The sequence below is a fragment of the Amblyraja radiata genome, chromosome 43 (assembly GCF_010909765.2).
Source record: "Amblyraja radiata isolate CabotCenter1 chromosome 43, sAmbRad1.1.pri, whole genome shotgun sequence".
Lineage (NCBI taxonomy): Eukaryota > Metazoa > Chordata > Chondrichthyes > Rajiformes > Rajidae > Amblyraja > Amblyraja radiata.
In genome coordinates, this window is record NC_045998.1 from 1,844,422 (window position 1) to 1,864,703 (window position 20,282).

Consider the following 20,282-nt stretch of genomic DNA (forward strand, 5'->3'; position numbering starts at 1 on the left):
TCTAAACCCCTCAGAACCCCTCCAAACCCCTGCACACGTTTGTGGACCCCTCCGAACCCATCTAAACACCATTCCAACCTATCTGATACCCTCTGAACCGCTCTAAACCTCTCTAAACCCCTCGAACCACTCGAAACCCATCTAAACCCCATCGAACTCAATCTAAACACCTCTATGCACCTCGAAACCCCTCTCGACACCTCCAACCCCCTGTGAGCACCTCTGGAGACCTATATACCCCTCTAACCCCACAAAACCCCTCCTAATCCCTCGAAACCACTCTGAAAACATGCGAACCTGCCTAAACTCATCTACGCCCCTCTAAACCCCTGCAAACCCCTTAGAACATAACCCGACCTCTCTAAACCCCTCAGAAGCCCTCTAAACCCCTCTAAACCATTCTGGACCACACTAAACTCATCTAAACCCTTCAAAACCTCGTTGAACTCATCTGAACCATCTAAACCCCTCTAAACCATTCGGAACACCTCGAAAGCCTCTAACCCTCTCTAAGTGCGTCCGAAACCTTCTAAAACCCTCTAAACCCTGCTGAAGCCCTGTAAACCCCTCTAAACCCCCCTATGACCACCCTTAAAGCTCTCTAAACCAGTCTAAACCACCAAACCCCTCGATATCTGAACCTCTCTAAACCCCCTGTAAAGCCCTCTAATCCCCTCTAAACGCCTCTAAACCCCTCCAAACACCAAATTCCTCTAAACCCAAATGAACCATTCTGAATCTCTAAACCCATCTAGACCCGTCAATACCCCTCTAAATCCCTCCAAACCCATAGGAACCCATCGGAACACCTCTAAACCATTCGAACATTCTCTGTCTGCCTCTGAACGGCTCTGAAACCCTCGAAACCCTTCTAAACCACTCTAAACCACTCTGAAGGCCTCTCGACCCCTCTAATCCCCCCATCTCCCCTCTAAACGGCTATAGACACTTCTGAAACACTCTAATCCCCTCTAAACGCATCTAACCCCCTTTAAACCTCTCTAAACACCTGTAAACTCCTCTAAACCCAACTGAACATTTCAGAATCCCTAAACCCATCTACATGGGCTTCAGATGTGTTTAGAATGGTTTAGAAGGGTTTAGAGGATTTCAGAACCGTATAGAGGCAGACAGCGGGTTTTCGAATGGTTTAGAGGTTTTCCGATGGGTTCCTATGGGTTTGGAGGAATTTAGAGGGGTTTAGACGGGTCTAGATGGGTTTAGAGATTCAGAAAGGTTCAGTTGGGTTTAGAGGAGTTTACAGGTGTTTAGAGGTTTAGAGGGGTTTATATGCGTTTAGAGGGGATTAGATTGGTTCAGAAGTGTCTAGATGCGTTTAGAGGGGATTAGAGGGGATTAGAAGGTGTTTAGAGAGATTCAGATTTCGAGGGGTTTGGTGGTTTGGACTGGTTTAGAGGGGTTTAATGATATTCATAGGGGTTTCAGATGGGTTTACAGGGCTTCAGGGGAGTTTAGAGACGTTTAGTAGAGATTAAAGCGGGGTTTAGAGTGTTTTAGCGGGTTTCGGAGGAGCGTAGAGAGGTTTAGAGGGCTCTCGAGGTGTTCCGAGGGGTTTAGATGGGTTTAGAAGGGTTCGGAGGGATTCAAAGAGAGTTGGACGGGTTTAGAGGGGTTTATTGGGGTCCAGAAGTGTTTAAAGGGATTTAGAGTGCTTCTGAGGGGTTTAGATAGGTCCAGTTGTGTTCTAAGGAGTTTAGAGGGGTTTAGGCCGGTTTGGATGTGTTCAGAGTGGTTTGGAGGGATTTGAAGGGGTTTTGTGGGGTTAGAGGCGTGTACAGGTGCCCAGAGGTGCTCACATGGGGTTGGAGGTGTCGAGAGCGGTTTCGAGGTGCTTAGAGGTGTTTAGATGGGTTTCGAGGGATTTAGATGGGTTTCGAGCGGTTCGAGGGGCTTAGAGTGGTTTAGAGTGATTCAGAGGGGATCGGATAGGTCGAGATGGGGCTTAGGTGGGTTCAGAGGGGTCCAGAAGCGTTTGCAGGGGTTTGGAGGGATTCTGAGGGGTTTATAGCGGTTCAGTTGTGTTCGAAGGGGTTTATATGGGTTTGGAGGGGCTCAACGGGGTTTAGAGAGGTTAGAGGGGTATACGGGTGTTCTGAGGTGCTCAGAGCGGTTTGGAGGGATTTATAGGGGTTTCGAGGTGATTAGAGGTGTTTAGATGGGTTCAGAGGTGCTTAGACGGGTTCAGATATGTTAGAGATTTATAGAGGGGTTTAGAGGAGTGTAAGGTGGATTATAGAGGTTTAGAAGGGTTCAGAGGTGTTCAGATGTGTTTGGAGGGGTTTAGAGCGGCTCAGAGTAGTGCAGATGGTTCGGAGGGGTTTGGAGAGGCTTAAGGGGGGTTTAGAGGTGTCCAGAGATGTCCATGGGAGTTTAGATAGGTTTAGAGGTGTTTAGAGGGGTTTCGAATAGAAACACTAAGGGGCAGAAAACGCTGGTGGGTGTTGTGTACAGGCCACCTAACAGTAGTAGTGTTAGGTGGCCTGTACAGTAGTAGTGAAGTTGGAGATGGTATAAAACAGGAAATTAGAAATGCATGCGACAAAGGCAAAACCGTTATAATGGGTGACTTCAATCTACATATAGATTGGGTGAATCAAATTGGCAGGGGTGCTGAGGAAGAGGAATGTTTTGGAATGTATGCGGGATAGTTATCTAAATCAACATGTAGAGGAACCAACGAGAGAGCAGGCTATTTTAGACTGGGTATTGAGTAATGAGGAAGGGTTAGTTAGCAGTCTTGTTGTACGTGCCCCCTTGGGCAAGAGTGACCATAATATGGTTGAGTTCTTCATTAGGATGGAGAGTGACATTGTTAATTCAGAAACAATGGTTCTGAACTTAAAGAAAGGTAACTTTGAGGGTATGAGACGTGAATTGGCCAAGATTGACTGGCAATTAATTCTAAAAGGGTTGACGGTGGATATGCAATGGAAGACATTTAAAGACTGCATGGATGAACTACAAAAATTGTTCATCCCAGTTTGGCAAAAGAATAAATCAGGGAAGGTAGTGCATCCGTGGATAACAAGGGAAATCAGGGATAGTATCAAAGCGAAGGATGATGCGTACAAATTAGCCAGAAAAAGCAGCATACCGGAGGACTGGGAGAAATTCAGAGACCAGCAGAGGAGGACAAGGGGCTTAATTAGGAAAGGAAAAATAGATTATGAAAGAAAACTGGCAGGGAACATAAAAACTGACTGCAAAAGTTTTTATAGATATGTGAAAAGAAAGAGATTAGTTAAAACAAATGTAGGTCCCTTGCAGTCAGAAACGGGTGAGTTGATCATGGGGAAAAAGGATATGGCGGACCAATTGAATAACTACTTTGGTTCCGTCTTCACTAAGGAAGACATAAATAATCTGCCGGAAATAGCAGGGGACCGCGGGTCAAAGGAGTTGGAGGAATTGAGTGAAATCCAGGTTAGCCGGGAAGTGGTGTTGGGTAAATTAAATGGATTAAAGGCCGATAAATCCCCAGGGCCAGATAGGCTGCATCCCAGAGTACTTAAGGAAGTAGCTCCAGAAATAGTGGATGCATTAGTAATAATCTTTCAAAACTCTTTAGATTCTGGAGTAGTTCCTGAGGATTGGCGGGTAGTAAACGTAACCCCACTTTTTAAGAAGGGAGGGAGAGAGAAAACGGGGAATTACAGACCAGTTAGTCTAACATCGGTAGTGGGGAAACTGCTAGAGTCAGTTATTAAAGATGGGATAGCAGCACATTTGGAAAGTGGTGAAATCATTGGACAAAGTCAGCATGGATTTACAAAAGGTAAATCATGTCTGACGAATCTTATAGAATTTTTCGAGGATGTAACTAGTAGCGTGGATAGGGGAGAACCAGTGGATGTGGTGTATCTGGACTTCCAGAAGGCTTTCGACAAGGTCCCACATAAGAGATTAGTTTACAAACTTAAAGCACACGGCATTGGGGGTTCAGTATTGATGTGGATAGAGAACTGGCTGGCAAACAGGAAGCAAAGAATAGGAGTAAACGGGTCCTTTTCACAATGGCAGGCAGTGACTAGTGGGGTACCGCAAGGCTCAGTGCTGGGACCCCAGCTATTTACAATATATATTAATGATCTGGATGAGGGAATTGAAGGCAATATCTCCAAGTTTGCGGATGACACTAAGCTGGGGGGCAGTGTTAGCTGTGAGGAGGATGCTAGGAGACTGCAAGGTGACTTGGATAAGCTGGTTGAGTGGGCAAATGTTTGGCAGATGCAGTATAATGTGGATAAATGTGAGGTTATCCATTTTGGTGGCAAAAACAGGAAAACAGACTATTATCTAAATGGTGGCCGACTAGGAAAAGGGGAGATGCAGCGAGACCTGGGTGTCATGGTACACCAGTCATTGAAAGTGGGCATGCAGGTGCAGCAGGCAGTGAAGAAAGCGAATGGTATGTTAGCTTTCATAGCAAAAGGATTTGAGTATAGGAGCAGGGAGGTTCTACTGCAGTTGTACAGGGTCTTGGTGAGACCACACCTGGAGTATTGCGTACAGTTTTGGTCTCCAAATCTGAGGAAGGACATTATTGCCATAGAGGGAGTGCAGAGAAGGTTCACCAGACTGATTCCTGGGATGTCAGGACTGTCTTATGAAGAAAGACTGGATAGACTTGGTTTATACTCTCTAGAATTTAGGAGATTGAGAGGGGATCTTATAGAAACTTACAAAATTCTTAAGGGGTTGGACAGGCTAGATGCAGGAAGATTGCTCCCGATGTTGGGGAAGTCCAGGACAAGGGGTCACAACTTAAGGATAAGGGGGAAATCCTTTAAAACCGAGATGAGAAGAACTTTTTTTCACACAGAGAGTGGTGAATCTCTGGAACTCCCTGCCACAGAGGGTAGTCGAGGCCAGTTCATTGGTTATTTTTAAGAGGGAGTTAGATGTGGCCCTTGTGGCTAAGTGGATCCGAGGGTATGGAGAGAAGGCAGGTACGGGATACTGAGTTGGATGATCAGCCATGATCATATTGAATGGCGGTGCAGGCTCGAAGGGCCGAATGGCCTACTCCTGCACCTAATTTCTATGTTTCTATGTTTCTATGTTTAGAGGTGTTTCTAGCACGTTTCTAGTGGTGTAAAGACGTTTACAAGGTTTTGGAGGTTTTTAGAGGCGTTTGGTGGGGTTAAGAAAGATTTTAGATGGGTTCAGAATGGTGTATACGGGTTTAGTTGTTTGGAAGGGTTTAGAGGGGTTTAGAGGGGTTATGATGCGTTTAGAGGGGTTTAGAGGAATATTGATGGGCTTAGTGGGTTTTAGAGGTGTTTAGAGAGGTGTATGTGGGTAGAGACGGGTTCAGAGGGGTTTCGAGCAGTTTGGTGTGAATTAGAGGGGTTTCGAGGGGTTCAGAGTGGTTAAGAGGGGTTCAGATGAGTTTAGAGATGTTGAGAGCCGTTTATAGATGTGTTGATGTGTTTATGGGTGTTTAGACTGGTTTAGATGGGTTAATATGTGTTGAGATATGGATGGGAAAGGAATGGAGGGTTATGGTCTGAGCGCAGGTATATGGGACTAGGGGAGATTATGTGTTCGGCACGGACTAGAGGGGTCGAGTTGGCCTGTTTCCGTGCTGTAATTGTTATATGGTTATATGGTTATATGGAGATTGGTTTAGAGGGGGTTAAATGGGTTGAATGGGGGTTTAGAGGGGTTTAAAGGGGATAGAGGGGGGTTTCGAGCGGCCTAGAGGGGTTCCTAGCAGTTCAGAGTGAATTATAGGCTTTTAGAGGGGGTTTAGAACGGTTCAGAAGGTTTCAGAGGTGTTCTGAGGGAATTAGAGGTGTTCAGGTGTTTGGAGGGATTCAGAGGAGTTTAGAGTGCTTTAGAAGGGTTTAGATATGTTTAGAGGTGATTAGAGGTGTTTAAGAGGGGTTTAGAGTGGTTTCGAGAGGTTTAGAGGAGTTCGGAGTTTTTAAAGAGGTTTAGAGGGGTTTCGGGGTTAGAAGGATTTAGGGGGTTTCAGACCCGTTCAGAGGGATACAGAATTTACATAGTTTAGATGTGTTTAGAGAGGTTTAGATATATTTATAGGCCTTACATGGGGATTAGAGGGCTTTACAGGGGGTTTAGATATGTTCAGAGGGGTTTATAGGAGGTTTAGAGGGTGTCAGATGTGTTCAGAGGTTTTTAGAGAGGTTTAGAGGGCTTTCGAGGGTTTCGAGGGGTTTAAAGGGGGTTCATAGCGGCTGAGAAGAGTTGAGAGCGGTTTGAGACGTTGAGAGGTGTTTAGGGGGGTTTAGAGTGGTTTAGATTAGTTAATATGTGTTGAGATTGGTTTAGAGGGGTTTAGAGGGTTTTGGAGGGGTTTAGACGGCTTCAGAGCGGTTTAGAACGGTTTAGACGGATTTTGTCTGGGGATTAGAGCGGTTTAGAGCGGTTTAGAGGGGTTCAGAGCAGTTCAGAGGGAATTCGAGCGATTTAGAGGTTGTTTACATCGGTTTAGAATGTGTTTACAGCGGTTCACTGAGGTTCAGAGATCTTTAGAGGGGTTTAGAGGTTTTTAGGGATCTGGAAGGGTTTAGATGGTTTTAGTGGTGTTCAGAGGGGGTTAGCGGTGTTTAGAGGGATTTAGAGTGATTTAGAAAGGTGTGCAGGGTTTCAGAGGTGCTCAGATGGGTTGAGAGGGATTTAGAGGGGTTTAGAGTGGTTCAGAGGGGTTTAGAGTGGTTGGGAGGGGTTTAGAAGGGATCAGAGGGGTTTAGAGGGGTTTTGATCTTTAGAGTGGTTCAGAAGCGGTCAGAATGTTTCAGCGGAGTTTAGAGTCGTTTAAAGGGATTAGATGGCTTCACACGGGTTTAGAGGGGTTCAGATGGGTTTCGATTGTTTTGGAGGGGTTTAGAAGGGGTTAGTGGTTTTCAAGTGGGTTCAGTTGTGTTTAGAGGGGGTTGCAGGGCACCAGAGAGGTTTGGAGGCGTTCGCAGATGTTCAGAGAGGTTTAGAGGCGTATCGATGGGGACCTAACGATGCTGCACCAGAGGACCTAACGCACTCGACCACTGCTACACCACCATCAATAATGCCTATCGCTCTATCCCTCGCCCTCATTTTGATAAATCAGACCATACCGCTGTGCTGCTTCTTCCTACCTACAGGCAACAATTAAAGAGCGCACCCCAGAGGTGAGGACAGGCAGAGCTGGTCGGGGGGGGGGGGGGCAGAGGAACAACTCCAGTAATGTTTGGATTCTATAGACTGGGAAATGTTCAAGGACTCGGCAACGGACTTGAACGAATGCGCCACAGTCATTACAGACTTCATTAAGAAATGCGTGGATGTGTTTAGAGGGGTTTAAAGGGTATTAGAGAGGTGAGAGATGTGCAGGTGGGTTTAGAGGGTTTAAAAGCGTCCAGAGATGTTCAGAGCGGTTTAAAGAGGTCCAGTTGTGTTCAGATGGGTGCGGAGGGGTTTAGATGGGTTAGGAGGGTTTTAGAGGGGTTCAGATTGGTTTATAGATGTTTAGTTGTTTTGAGCGGTGTGGATGATTTTACCGGGGGAAGAGGCGTTTAAAGGGTTTCAGAGGGGTTCAGATGGGGTTGGAGGGCTTAAGAGGTCTTTAGGTTTTGAGGGATTTAGGTTGGTTCAGTTGTGTTCAGATAGTTTAGATGTTTTCAAAGGGGTCCAGTGTGGTTTGGACGGGTTCGGACGGGTTTAGAAGTGATTAGAGCGGTTTAGAGAGGTTCAGAGCAGTTCATAGTGAATTAGAGTGGTTTCAATGTGGGTTACAGCGGTTCAGAAGGGCTCAGTGAGGTTCAGAGGGGTTTAGAGGTGTTTAGAATGGTTTGGATGGGTTTGGATGGGTTTAGAGGGGTTCAGTGGTGTTCAGAGTGGGTTAGAGGTGTTTTGATGGGTTTAGAGAGGTTTATATTGGTTTGGAGGGGTTCATATGTGCTCAGTTGGAGTGGTCCAGAGGGGTTCACAGGGGTTTATATGGGGTTAGACGTATTTGGAGGGGTTCGAAGTGTTTATAGGGGTTTCCAGCTGGGTTCAAGTTCAAGTTCAGTTTTATTGTCATGTGTCCCTGATAGGACAATGAAACTCTTGGTTTGCTTCAGCACACATAACATAATAGGCATTGATTACAAAACACATGAATGAATAAATTGATTAAGTGCAAAATGACAGATAATGGGTTATTAATGTTCCGTGTTTTATCCGAGTCCGGTTTCATAGCCTGATGGCTGTGGGGAAGTAGCTATTCCTGAACCTGGTCGTTGCGGTCTTCAGACTCCTCTACCGTCTACCTGAAGGTAGCAGGGAGATGAGTGTGTGGCCAGGATGGTGTGGGTCTTTGATGATACTACCAGCCTTTTTGAGGTAGCGACTTCGATAAATCCCCTCGATGGAAGGAAGGTTAGAGCCGATGATGGACTGGGCAGTGTTTATTACTTTTTGTATTATCTTCCTCTCCAGGGCACTCAAGTTGCCGAACCAAGCCACGATGCAACCAGTCAGCATGCTCTCTAATGTGCACCTGTAGAAGTTATAGAGAGTCCTCCTTGACAAAACGACTCTCCGTAAGCTTCTCAGGAAGTAGAGGAGCTGATGTGCTTTCTTGATAATTGCATCAGGGTTCTCGGTCCAGGAAATATCTTCAGAGATCTGCACGCCCAGGAATGTGAAGCTCTTGACCCTTTCAACCATTGACCCGTTGAAATAAATGGGACTGTGGGTCCCCATCCTACTTCTTCCAAAGTCCACAATCAGTTCCTTGGTTTTGCTGGTGTTGAGGGCCAGGTTATTGTGCCGGCACCATATGGACAGTTGCTCAATCTCTCTTCTATACTCGGACTCATCCCCATCAGTGATACGTCCCACGACAGTGGTGTCGTCAGCGAACTTGATGATGGAGTTCGCACTATGACCGGCTACGCAGTCATGAGTATAGAGGGAGTAGAGCAGGGGGCTGAACACGCAGCCTTGAGGTGCTCCCGTGCTGATTGTTATCGAGTCTGACACATTTCCACCAATACGAACAGACTATGGTCTGTGGAAGAGGAAATCGAGGATCCAATTGCAGAGGGATGCGCAGAGACCCAGTTCTGCGAGTTTGGTAACCAGCTTGGAGTGGATGACAGTATTGAATGCCGAGCTCTAATCAATGAACATATGACTTTTTGTTGTCCAAGTGATCCAGAATGGATGGAGCACCAGCGAGATCGCATCCACCGTTGATCTGTTGTGGCGGTAAGCAAACTGCAGTGGGTCAAGGTTTTTGTTTAGTTAGGAGTTGATTTTCGCCATGATCAACATCTTGAAGCACTTCATCTCCACAGGCGTTAGTGCAACGGGTCAGTAGCCATTGACGCACGTCACCTTACTCTTCTTGGGCACTGGAATAATTGATGCCCTTTTGAAGCAGGTGGGAACCTCAGACCTCAGTAGTGACAGGTTGAAAATGTCCGTAAAAACTCCAGCCGGTTGGTCCGCACAAATTTTTAGAACACGACTCGGTATACAATCAGGTCCAGATGCTTTTCGGGGGTTCACCACTCTGAATGATTTCCTGACGTCGGCCTCTGTGACTGACACTGAGATACCATCACATCGAATGGGGGTTCGGGAAGGCACATCAGTATTCTCCCTATCAAAGTGTGCGTAAAACGCATTGAGCTCGTGAGGGAGTAATGTTTCGCCGACATTCGAGCTGACCCCTGGTTTGGCCTTGTAGGAGGTGATTGCATTCAGGCCCCGCCACAGCTGCCGAACATCTGTCTCATCCTCCAGCTTGGAGGAGAAGTCGCTTTTAGCCTTTTTGATGGCTTTACCAAGGTCGTATCTGGACTTCTTGTAGGCCACTGTTTCATCTGACATGAATGCCCGATGTCTGGTCTTCAGGAGAGTGCGGATCTCAAAGTTCATCCAAGGTTTCTGATTGGGAAACACTTCGGCCCCCTCTACCTACAATCCTACTGGCCAATGTACAGTCACTTGAAAACAAAGTGGATGACTTAAGGGCAAGGCTGTTTTATCAAAGGGAGCTGAGGGAATGCTATGTGTTCAGTTTTACAGAGACATGGCTCACCCCCTGCTCCCCAGACTCAGCGGTCCAGCCTGAAGGGTTCTCCATCCACCGCATGGATCGTACACTGGCATCTGGGAAAGGGAGAGGATGGGGCGTCTGCCTCATGGTCAATTCTGCGTGGTGCTCAGACGTGGCAGTCCTGTCCAACTCCTGCTCTCCACACCTCGAACATCTGGCGGTGAAGTGCCGTACCTTCTACATTCCAAGGGGATTCAACTCCATCATCCTGGCCGCGGTCAACATCCCACCCCAGGAAGACGTCCATCTGGCACTGGAGGAGCTGCACGCCGTGGTCAACAAACACCAGACGTCTTACCCCGAGGCATTTACCACCATTGCTGGGGACTTCAATAAGGCAAATCTAAAGAAATCACTCCCCAACTTCCACCACCATGTCTCCTGCTGCAACAGAGGACCTAACACACTCGACCACTGGTACACCACCATCAATAATGCCTATCGCTCTATCCCTCGCCCTCATTTCGGAAAATCAGACCATACCGCGGTGCTGCTTCTTCCTACATACAGGCAACAATTAAAGAGCGCACCCCCAGAGGTGAGGACAGTACAGAGCTGGCGAGGGGGGAGGGGGGCAGAGGAACAACTCCAGGACTGTTTGGAATCTGTAGACTGGGAAATGTTCAAAGACTCGGCAACGGACTTGAACGAATACGCCACAGTCATTACAGACTTCATTAAGAAATGCGTGGATGTGTTTAGAGGGGTTTAAAGGGTATTAGAGAGGTGAGAGATGTGCAGATGGGTTTACAGTGGTTAAAGGCGTCCAATGAAGTTCAGAGCGGTTTAGAGATGTTCAGCTGTGTTCAGCATGGTGCGGAGGGGTTTAGAGGGGTTAGGAGGGTTTTAGAGCGGTTCAGATTGGTTTATAGAGGTTTAGTTGTTTTGAGGGGTTTGAATGAATATAGCGGGGCGTCAGAGGCGTTTAAAGAGTGTCAGAGGGGTTCAGAGGGGGATGAAGGGTTTTAGAGGTCGTTAGGTTTCGAAGGATTTAGGTTGGTTCAGGTGTGCTCAGATAGTTTAGATGTTTTCAGAGGGGTCCAATGTGGGTTGGACGGGTTCGGACGGGTTTAGAGGGGATTAGAGCGGTTTGGAGCGGTTTAGAGACGTTCAGATCAGTTCAGGGTGAATTAGAGGGGTCTAAAGGTCGGTTACAGCGGTCCAGAAGGGCTCATAGATGTTCCGAGGAGTTTAGAGGTGTTTGCAAAGGTTTGGAGGGGTTTAGTGGGGTTAAGTGGTGTTCAGAGTGGGTTAGAGGGGCCCAGAGGGGTTCAGATGTGTTTATATGTGGTTAGACGTATTTGGAGGGTTTCAGGCTGGGTTTTATGTGTGTAGAGGAGTTTACAGGGTGTTTAGAGGGGTTTGATGCGGTTTAGATCGGGTTCGAGGGGTGTCGATGCGTTTAGAGTGGTTTCAACGGGTGTCGAGGGGTTTCGAGTGGTCCAGATGGTTATGAGGGGTTTGGAGTAGGTATGAGTTGTTCGGTGAGGTTTACAGTGGTTCAGGGTGGTTTAAAGGGTTTAGAGGGGTTGAGAGCGGTTTAGAGCGATTTAGATGTCTTTAGACAGGTTTCGAGGGATTTAGATTGGTTCAGGAGTGTTCAGATATTTTAGCGGTTTTTAGAGGGGGTCGGAGTGGTTTGGACGGGTCTCTGTCTGACAGGGGGTTGGAGGGAGTTGACATGGGCTTAGAGGCACTTACATGGGTTTACAGGAGTTTACAGGTGTTTACTTGTATTTACAGGAGATTAGAGGGGTTTAGAGGGGTTTACAAGGGCTTACAGGTGTTTGAGGGGTTTAGATTGATTTACAGTGGTTTAGAGATGCTGAGAGGGGTTTAAAGGTATTTACAGTTGGTTGCGGGGATTTAGATGTGTTTAGAGGGGTCTGGAGTTGTTCATATGGGTTGGATGTGTTTAGATGGGTTTAGAGGTGGTTAGAGATGTGTCGAGGTGTTTTGAGGGGCTTTGATATGTTTGGAGGGGTTTACAGTTGTTTAGTTGCGTTTACTGTTATTTACATGGGGTTTACAGAGGTTTAGAGGGGTTTTCAGCGGTTTACAGGGGGGTTAGAGTGGTTTGGATGGTTTTACAGGGGGTGTAGGTGAGTTTACACGGGTTTTCAGCAGTTACTATAGGATAGACAGGTCTGGAGAGGTTTATACGGGTTTTCAGGTGTCCTGATGTGTTTACATGATTTTAGAGGGGTTTACATGGGTTTACTGGGGTTTACATGTGTTTAGAGGGGGTTTGGATGTGTTTAGCGGTTTACAGGGAATTTAGCCAGATTTGGAGGGGGATTCGATGGGTTTAGATGGGCTTACATGCTTTACGTGAGAGGGAGAGAGGAGAGGGAGAGAGGAGAGGAAGAGAGGAGAGAGGAGAGGGAGAGAGGAAAGGTAGAGAGGAGAGGGAGAGAGGCGAGGGGAGAGAGGAGAGGGGAGAGAGGAGAGGGGAGAGAGGAGTGGCGAGGATTGGCGAGGAGAGGAGAGGGGGGAGAGGAGAGGGGGGAGAGGAGAGGGGGGAGAGGAGAGGGGGAGAGGGAGAGGGGGAGAGGAGAGTGGGGAGAGGATTCGAAGAGGGAGGGAGGAGGGGAGACGGAGTGGGGGAGACGCAGCGGGGTAGGAGAGGAGGGGGGAGGAGAGGAGAGGGGGAGGAGAGGAGAGGGGGAGGGGGGGAGGTGTGGGATGGGGAGGGAGGAGAGGGGGGGCGAGGGAGGAGAGGGGGGAGAGAGGAGAGGGGGATAGGAGAGGAGGCGGAGAGGGAAGGAGGGGAGGGGGTGGCGAGAGAGGAGATGGGGGAAAGAGGTGAGGGGGCAGAAAGGAGAGGGGGAGAGAGGAGGGGAGAGAGAGAGAGAGAGAAAGGGACAGAGACAGGGGGGGAGAGAGAGAGAGAAAGAAAGAGGGATAGGTAGAGAGAGAGAGAGAGAGAGAGAGAATGCCTTTTTACTCAACCGAAACAACCATTTGCAGGCAGTACTTTTCTCCCCTCAAACTAACCATAAACATATTTTCATTTTTAAACCAAATTAAGGGCAATTACTCACAGCTGTGTAGACATTTGTTCAGTCATTCAGAGCTCAGACCTCCATGTCGCAGACACTGATTGAGGCACCCCACTTCCTGGGGCAGCAGAGAGAATGGGGAATTTTGTAAAATCATTGATATATCTGTCATTTTTCATCGACGGGAAAAGTCCTCGGCACACGTTCTGCTGAGGGGGCTCTCAGCAAGGTGGCCAAAGATGAGAGAGCGAGAGCGAGAGCGAGAACGAGAGCGAGAGCGAGAGCGAGAGCGAGAGCGAGAGCGAGAGAGAGAGAGAGAGCGAGAGCGAGAGAGAGAGAGAGAGAGAGAGAGAGAGCTGGAGAGAGAGAGAGAGAGGAGAGGGCGGAGGAGAGGGCGAGTGGGGAGAGAGAGGAGGGAGAGGAGAGAGAGGAGGAGGGGGAGGGGGGAGGGAGGGGCCGGGAGAGGAGGGGGGAGAGGGAGGGGGAGGAGGGGTGGAGAGGGGGGCGGGAGAGGAGATGGGGGAGAGGGAGAGGAGTGGGAGGTGAGGAGATAAGAGGGGGGCGGGAGAGGAGAGGGGGAGAGGGAGAGGAGAGGGAGGTGAGGAGATAAGAGGGGGTGAGAAGAGGAGAGGGGAGAGAGGGAGAGCAGAGGAGGGAGAGGGAGAGGAGAGCGGGAGGGAGAGGCGAGGGGGAGAGGAGAGGGGGGGAGAAGAGGGGAGGAGTGGGGAGGAGAGGGGAGGAGAGGGGAGGAGAGGGGAGGAGAGGGGGAGGAGGAGAGGGGAGGATGAGAGGGGAGGAGGAGAGGGGGAGAGGAGAGGGGGAGAGGAGAGGGGGGAGAGGAGGAGAGGGGGTAGAGGAGGGGGAGAGGAGGAGAGGGGGGAGAGGAGGGGAGGAGGAGAGGGGCGGGTGGGGGAGAGGAGGAGGGGGGAGAGGAAGAGAGGGGGTAGAGGATGAGAGGGGGTAGAGGATGAGAGGAGAGGGGAGAGGAGGAGAGTGGGAGGGGAGAGGAGAGTGAGGGGGGGGGAGTGCCTTTTTACTTCAACCCAAACAACCATTTGCAGGCCGTGCTTTTTTTCCTTTAACCATATTTTCATTTTCAAACCAAATTAAGGGTACTCACAGTGCTGTAGACATTTGTCATGTCATTCAGAGCTCTGATTGATGCACACCACTTGCAGAGACTGATTGAGGCACACCACTTGCAAAGACTGATTGAGGCACACCACTTCCTGGTTTTGCTAGAGAGGGGTGGAGAGGAGAGGGGTAGAGGAGGGGGGGAGAGGATAAGGGGGAGAGGAGAGGGGGGAGAGGAGATGGGGGGGGCGAGGAGAGGGGTGTAAGGGGGAGAGGGGGGAAGAGGAGGGGGGAGAGGAGAGGGGGGGTAGAGAGGGAGGGAGAGGAGAGGGGGTGGGAGGAGAGGGGGGGAGGACGGGGGGGGCGAGGAGAGGAGGGGAGGAGAGGGCAGGAGAGGATGGGGGGAGGACAGGGGGAGAGGAGATGGAGATGGGAGAGGGGGAGAGTAGAGAGGGAGAGGAGAGGGTTGGCGGAGAGGGGAGAGGAGAGAGGAGAGGGGTGGAGAGGGGGGATGAGGGGTGGAGAGGGGGGGGAGAGAGGGGGGGAGAGGGGGGAGGAGGGGGGGAGAGGGAGGGGTGAGGAGAGGGGGAGAGGAGAGGGGTGAAGAGGAGAGGAGTATAGGAGGTGAGGGGGAGAGAGGGGGGTGAGAGGAGGGAGAGGGGGGGGAAGGGGGCGAGAGGAGAGGGAGGGGGAGAGAAGAGGGAGGAGGTGAGGAGAGGAGAAGGGTGTGAGGAGAAAGGGGGAGAATGGAGAGGGGAGAGGAGAGGGGACGAGAAGAAAAGGGGTGAGGAGAGGGAGGGGGGGAGAGGGAAGGGGAAGAGGCGAGGGAGGGGGAGAGGAGAGGGACGGGGGGAGAGGAGTGAGACGGGGGAGAGGAGATAGAGGTGGGGGAGAGGGAGAGGAGAAGGGGGGAGGAAGAGGAGAGGGGGGGGCGAGAGGGGAGGAGAGGGGGGGGCGAGAGGGGGTGAGGTGAGGGAGGAGGAGGAGAGGGGGAGGAGTAGAGGGGAGGAGAGAGGGGGGAGAGTAGAGGGGGAGAGGGGAGGGGGAGAGGAGAGGGGGGAGAGGAGAGGGTGAGAGGAGGTGAGGGGAGGGGGGGAAGTGAGGAGGGGAGGGGAGGGGGGAGAGGAGGAGAAGGGGGAGAGGAGGAGAGGGGAGGGGAGAGGAGGAAAGGGGGGGGAGAGCAGAGGGAGGGGGGGTGCCTTTTTACTTCAACCCAAACCCAAACAACCATTTGCAGGCAGTGCTTTTTTACCTCTAACCATATTTTCATTTTAAAACCAAATAAGGGTACTCGCAGTGCTGTAGACATTTGTCAGTGTCATTCAGAGCTCTGATTGAGGCACACCACTTGCAGAGACAGATTGAGGCACACCACTTGCAGAGACTGATTGAGGCACACCACTTCCTGTTGTTTTAGTCCCTACCCCCTGCTGCCAGCGGGGGCAGCAGAGTGAATTGAGAATTTTGTAAAATCATTAATATCTTTGTCATATATCATCGACGGGAAAAATCCTCGGCACACATACGGCGGAGGGCGGCTCTGAGCGAGGTGGCCAAAAATGAAGGCCGTAGGTGGCGGCGTTCTCTCGGAAATCGCAGCACAGATAGCCAAAACCGGTCAAGAACAGAGTTTTAGTAATATAGATATACTAGACCAAGTGCAAACCCATTGGGTCTGTTCCCCCAACGTGCGGTTGTGGGGGGGTGGGTGTGAGGCGGCATGCAGCATCACACACTAACTACCCCACCTCCCGCTCTCACGCTAATAGAGGGGCGAGAGGGGGGAGGAGAGAGGGGGGGAGAGGGGGGGGGACAGGGGGGCGAGAGGGGGCGAGAGAGCGGGGGAGAGAGGGGGGGAGAGAGGGCAATGCTAAGAGGCGGATGAGATGAGGGGTAGGGGAGAGGTGGGGAGCAGGGAGGGGGCAGGGGTGTGTGTAGGGGAAGGGGGTTTAGGGGAGGGACGGTGGGGGAGGGGATGGAGGGGGCAGGAGGGTGCGAGGAGAGGTGGTAGGAGCGGGGGAGGAGAGGGGGAAGAGGAGAGGGGTGGATTGGAGGGGAGGGGGGATTGGAGGAAGGGGGGAGGAGGAGAGGGGGTGGGTGGGAGATCGGGGGAGGAGGAGAGGGGGGAGGAGAGGTTGGCGAGGAGAGGGGGAGAGGGGGGGGCAATAGAGGGGTGAGAGGGGGGAGGAGGGGGGAGGAGGGGGGGAGGAGTAGGGGGGAGAAGAGGGGGGAGAAGAGGGGGGGAGAAGAGGGGGGGAGAAGAGGGGGGGAAGAGGGGGGGAGAAGAGGGGGGGAGAAGAGTGGGGGAGAACGAGGGGGGGAGAAGAGGGGGGAGAAGAGGGGGGAGAAGAGGGGGGGAGAAGAGGGGGGAGACGATGGGGGGAGAAGATGGGGGGAGAAGAGTGGGGTAGGGGGGGGAGAAGAGGGGGGGGGAAGGGGGGGAAGAGGGGGGAAGAGGGGGGGAGAAGGGGGGAGAAGAGGGGGGAGAAGAGGGGGGGATAGGGGGGGAGAAGAGGGGGGGAGAAGAGGGGGGAGAAGAGGGGGAGAAGAGGGGGAGAAGAAAAGGGGGTGGGGGAGAGGGGGAGAAGAGAGGGGGAGGGGGAGAGGGGGAGAAGAGAGGGGGAGGAGAGAGGGGGAGAAGAGAGGGGGAGAAGAGAGGGGGAGAAGAGGGGGGGAGAAGAGGGGGGGAGAAGAGGGGGAGAAGAGGGGGGGAGAAGAGGGGGGGGGAAGAGGGGGGGAGAGAGGGGGGAGAGGAGAGGGGGGGAGAAGAGGGGGGGAGAAGATGGGGGGGGGAGAGGGGGGGAGAAGAGGGGGGTGAAGAGGGGGGGAGAAGGGAGGGGAGAGGAGAGGGGGAGAGGAGAGGGGGAGAGGGAGAGGGGAGAGGAGAGGTGGGAGAGAGGAGAGTGGAGAGGAGAGGGGAGAGGAAAGCGGGAGAGGAGAGGAGAGGGGTAGTGGAGAGGGGGAGGAGAGGGGGGGAGGGGAGGGGGGGAGGAGAGGGGGAGGAGAGGGGGAGAGTGGGGGAGGAGAGGGGCGGAGGAGAGGGGTGGAGGAGAGGGTGGAGGAGAGGGGGGGGGAGGGGGGAGGAGAGGGGGGAGGAGAGGGGGGAGAGGAGAGGGGGGAGAGGAGAGGGGGAAGAGGAGAGGGGGGAAAGGAGAGGGGAGAGGAGATAGAGGCGAGGAGATGGGGTAGAGGAGAGGGGGAGAGAGGAGAGGATGAGAGGGGTGGAGTGGGAGGGGAAGAGAGGAGTGGGAGGGGTGAGGGGTGAGACTAGAGGGAGGGGGAGAGGAGAGGGAGGAGGGAGAGGAGAGGGAGGAGGGAGAGGAGAGGGAGGGGGCGAGAGAGGAGACGGAGAGGGGGCTGATGTGTTGAGGGGGAAGAGGAGAGGGGGAGAGCGAGAGGGGGCGAGAGGAGAGGGGGAGAGACGAGGGGGAGAGGAGAGGGGCAGGGAGAGGGAGAGGAGAGGGGACGAGGAGGGGGAGAGGAGAGGGGGAGAGGAGAGGGGAGAGTGAGAGTGGGAGAGGAGGGGCAGAGGGAGGAGGGGGAGAGAGGGAGGAGAGGGAGTGAGAAGGGTGAGGCAGGGGGGAGAGGAGAGGTGGGAGAGGAGAGGGGGGAGAGGTGAGGGGGGAGAGGAGAGGGGGGAGAGAAGGGGGTGAGGAGAGGGGGGAGAGGAGAAGGGGAAGAGGAGAAGGGGGAGAGGAGAAGGGGGAGAGGAGAAGGGGGAGAGGAGAAGGGGGAGAGGAGAGGGGGGAGAGGGGAGAGAGAGATGAGAGGGGGGTAGGGGAGAGGGGGAGAGGAGAGGGGGCGAGGAGAGAGGGGGGCGAGGAGAGAGGGGGGCGAGGAGAGGAGGAGAGAGGAGGGGAGACGAGGTGAGGGGAGAGAGGAGAGGGGGGGAGGAGAGGGGTTGAAGAGGGGGGGAGGAGAGGTGGGGATGTAGGGGGATGGATGTAGGGGGGGTGGAGAGGGGGGTGGAGGAGAGGAGGTGGAGGATAGGGGGAAAGGGTAGAGGGGCAGCGGAGAGGGGGAGAGGAGCGGAGAGGAGAGGGGGGAGTGGTGGGAAGAGGAGAGGGTGGGTAGAGGAGAGAGTGGCGAGGAGAGAGGGGAGGCGAGGAGGGAGGGGTCGAGGAGAGGGGGAGGAGAGGGGGGTTGGAGAGGTGGGGAGGAGGGGGAGGTGGGGGGAGGTGGGGGGGAGGAAGGGGGAGGAGAGGAGGAGAGGAGGGGGGGAGCGGAGAGGGGGGGAGGAGAGGGGGGGAGGAGAGGGGGTGGAGGAAAGGGGGCGGAGGAAAGGGGGGTGAGGAGAGGGGAGAGAAGAGGGGGATGAAGAGAGGAGGAGATCAGGTGAGGGGGGAGAGGGAGGGGGAGAGGAGTGGGAGGGGGTAAGGAGAGGGAGGGGGCGAGAGGAGATGGAGGGGGTAGTGGAGAGGGAGGGGGAGAGGAGAGGAAGGGGTGAGGAAAGGAGAGGGGGAGAGGAGAGGAGAGGGGGGAGAGGAGAGGGGGGAGGGTGGAGGGTGGAGGTGGGGAGGGGAGAGGGGGGAGAGGAGAGGGCGGAGAGGAGAGGGGGAGAGGAGAGGTGGAGAGGAGAGGGGGGAGAGGAGAAGGAGGGGGGGGGGAGAGGAGAGGGAGGGGGAAGAGGAGAGGGAATGGGAAGAGGAGAGGGAGGGGGTGGGGAGAGAGAGTGCCTTTTTACTTCAACCCAAAACCCATCAACCATTTGCAGGCAGTGCTTTTTTTACCTCTAACCATATTTTCATTTTCAAACCAAATTAAGGGTACTCACAGCGCTGTAGACATTTGTCAGTGTAATTCAAAGCTCTGATTGAGGCACACCACTTGCAGAGACAGATTTAGGCACACCACTTGCAGAGACTGATTAAGGCACACCACTTCCTGGTTTTTATAGTCCCTCCCCCTCTCTCCAGAAGGGGCAGCAGAAAGAATGGGGAATGTTGTAAAAACATTAATATCTCTGTCAAATTTTCATCGACCGGAAAAATCCTCGGCAAACATGCGGCGGAGGGGGGCTCTGAGCGAGGTGGGCAAAAAAGACGGCCGAAGGTGGCGACGTACTCTCGGAAACCGCCGCACAGGAAGCTAAAACCGGTCAAGAACAGACTTTTTTAGTAATATTGATATATATAGATTCAAGATTCAAGATTCAAGAAGTTTATTGCCATGTCAACAAGTTGATAGGAATGTGTCTTGGTTCGCTCTCAGACAGATACAATACAGTACAATACAACCACCACAACCACCACATACACCACAATAAACAATACAGACAATACCGTACGAAGAACAATATATACAGGAAGGACAGTACCCAGCAGCGTCATGTTAAGCATAAGTGCAAGTGCAAAAGAAAGTGCAAAGTGATTAGTGCAAATTCAAATATCTGATGGCTTGGAGTTAGGTGCTGCCTCTGAAGCGAAATGTTTTACTTTTAATGCTTCTATATCTCCTTCCTGATGGGAGGAGATTAAAGAGGTAATGTGCCGGGTGAAAGTGGTCTGCTATGATTTTTTTGGCCTTTCTGGTGAGTCTTGTTGAGTAAAGTGATGTCACTGAGGGACGTCTGCTGCTACCGATGATCTTAGAAGCTCGGCGCTCTATTCTATCCAGCCGAATCTTATCCTGCGAGGTTGTGTGACCATACCAGACAAGCATAGAGAATGTGAGTATGCTTTCTATGGTAGACCTATAGAAGTGGGTCATGGCTGGTCGACTGACCCTGAATTTTACTTCGGAGTCACGTGAGTGACTACGTGAAGAACCCGCTTACGACGCATGCGTGCCATTACGCTACACGCATTCGAACTCGTCATTGCTGGATGAAGGACGTTCCTCCCAAACGGCAGGGGTTGAACCTGCAACAGTAAGGTGAGGGAACGTCATTTCTTTTACTTACCTTTTTTCTTTCTACAGAAGGCTGATGAGAACTGGCTGGGGAGAGTCTGCAGAACTGCAGGCAGCCAGCAACGGCCGGGGCACTGCTATCTCCCTTAAAACGAGAGCCGGAGCCGACTTCAGCTCCAGGAGCACGCCGACAGCGGTGGACCATGTCTGGAGCAGTCATTTCCGACGACTCGGACTACAGCCCCACGGACCTATACATGGGTCCGAGGCGCTGGAAG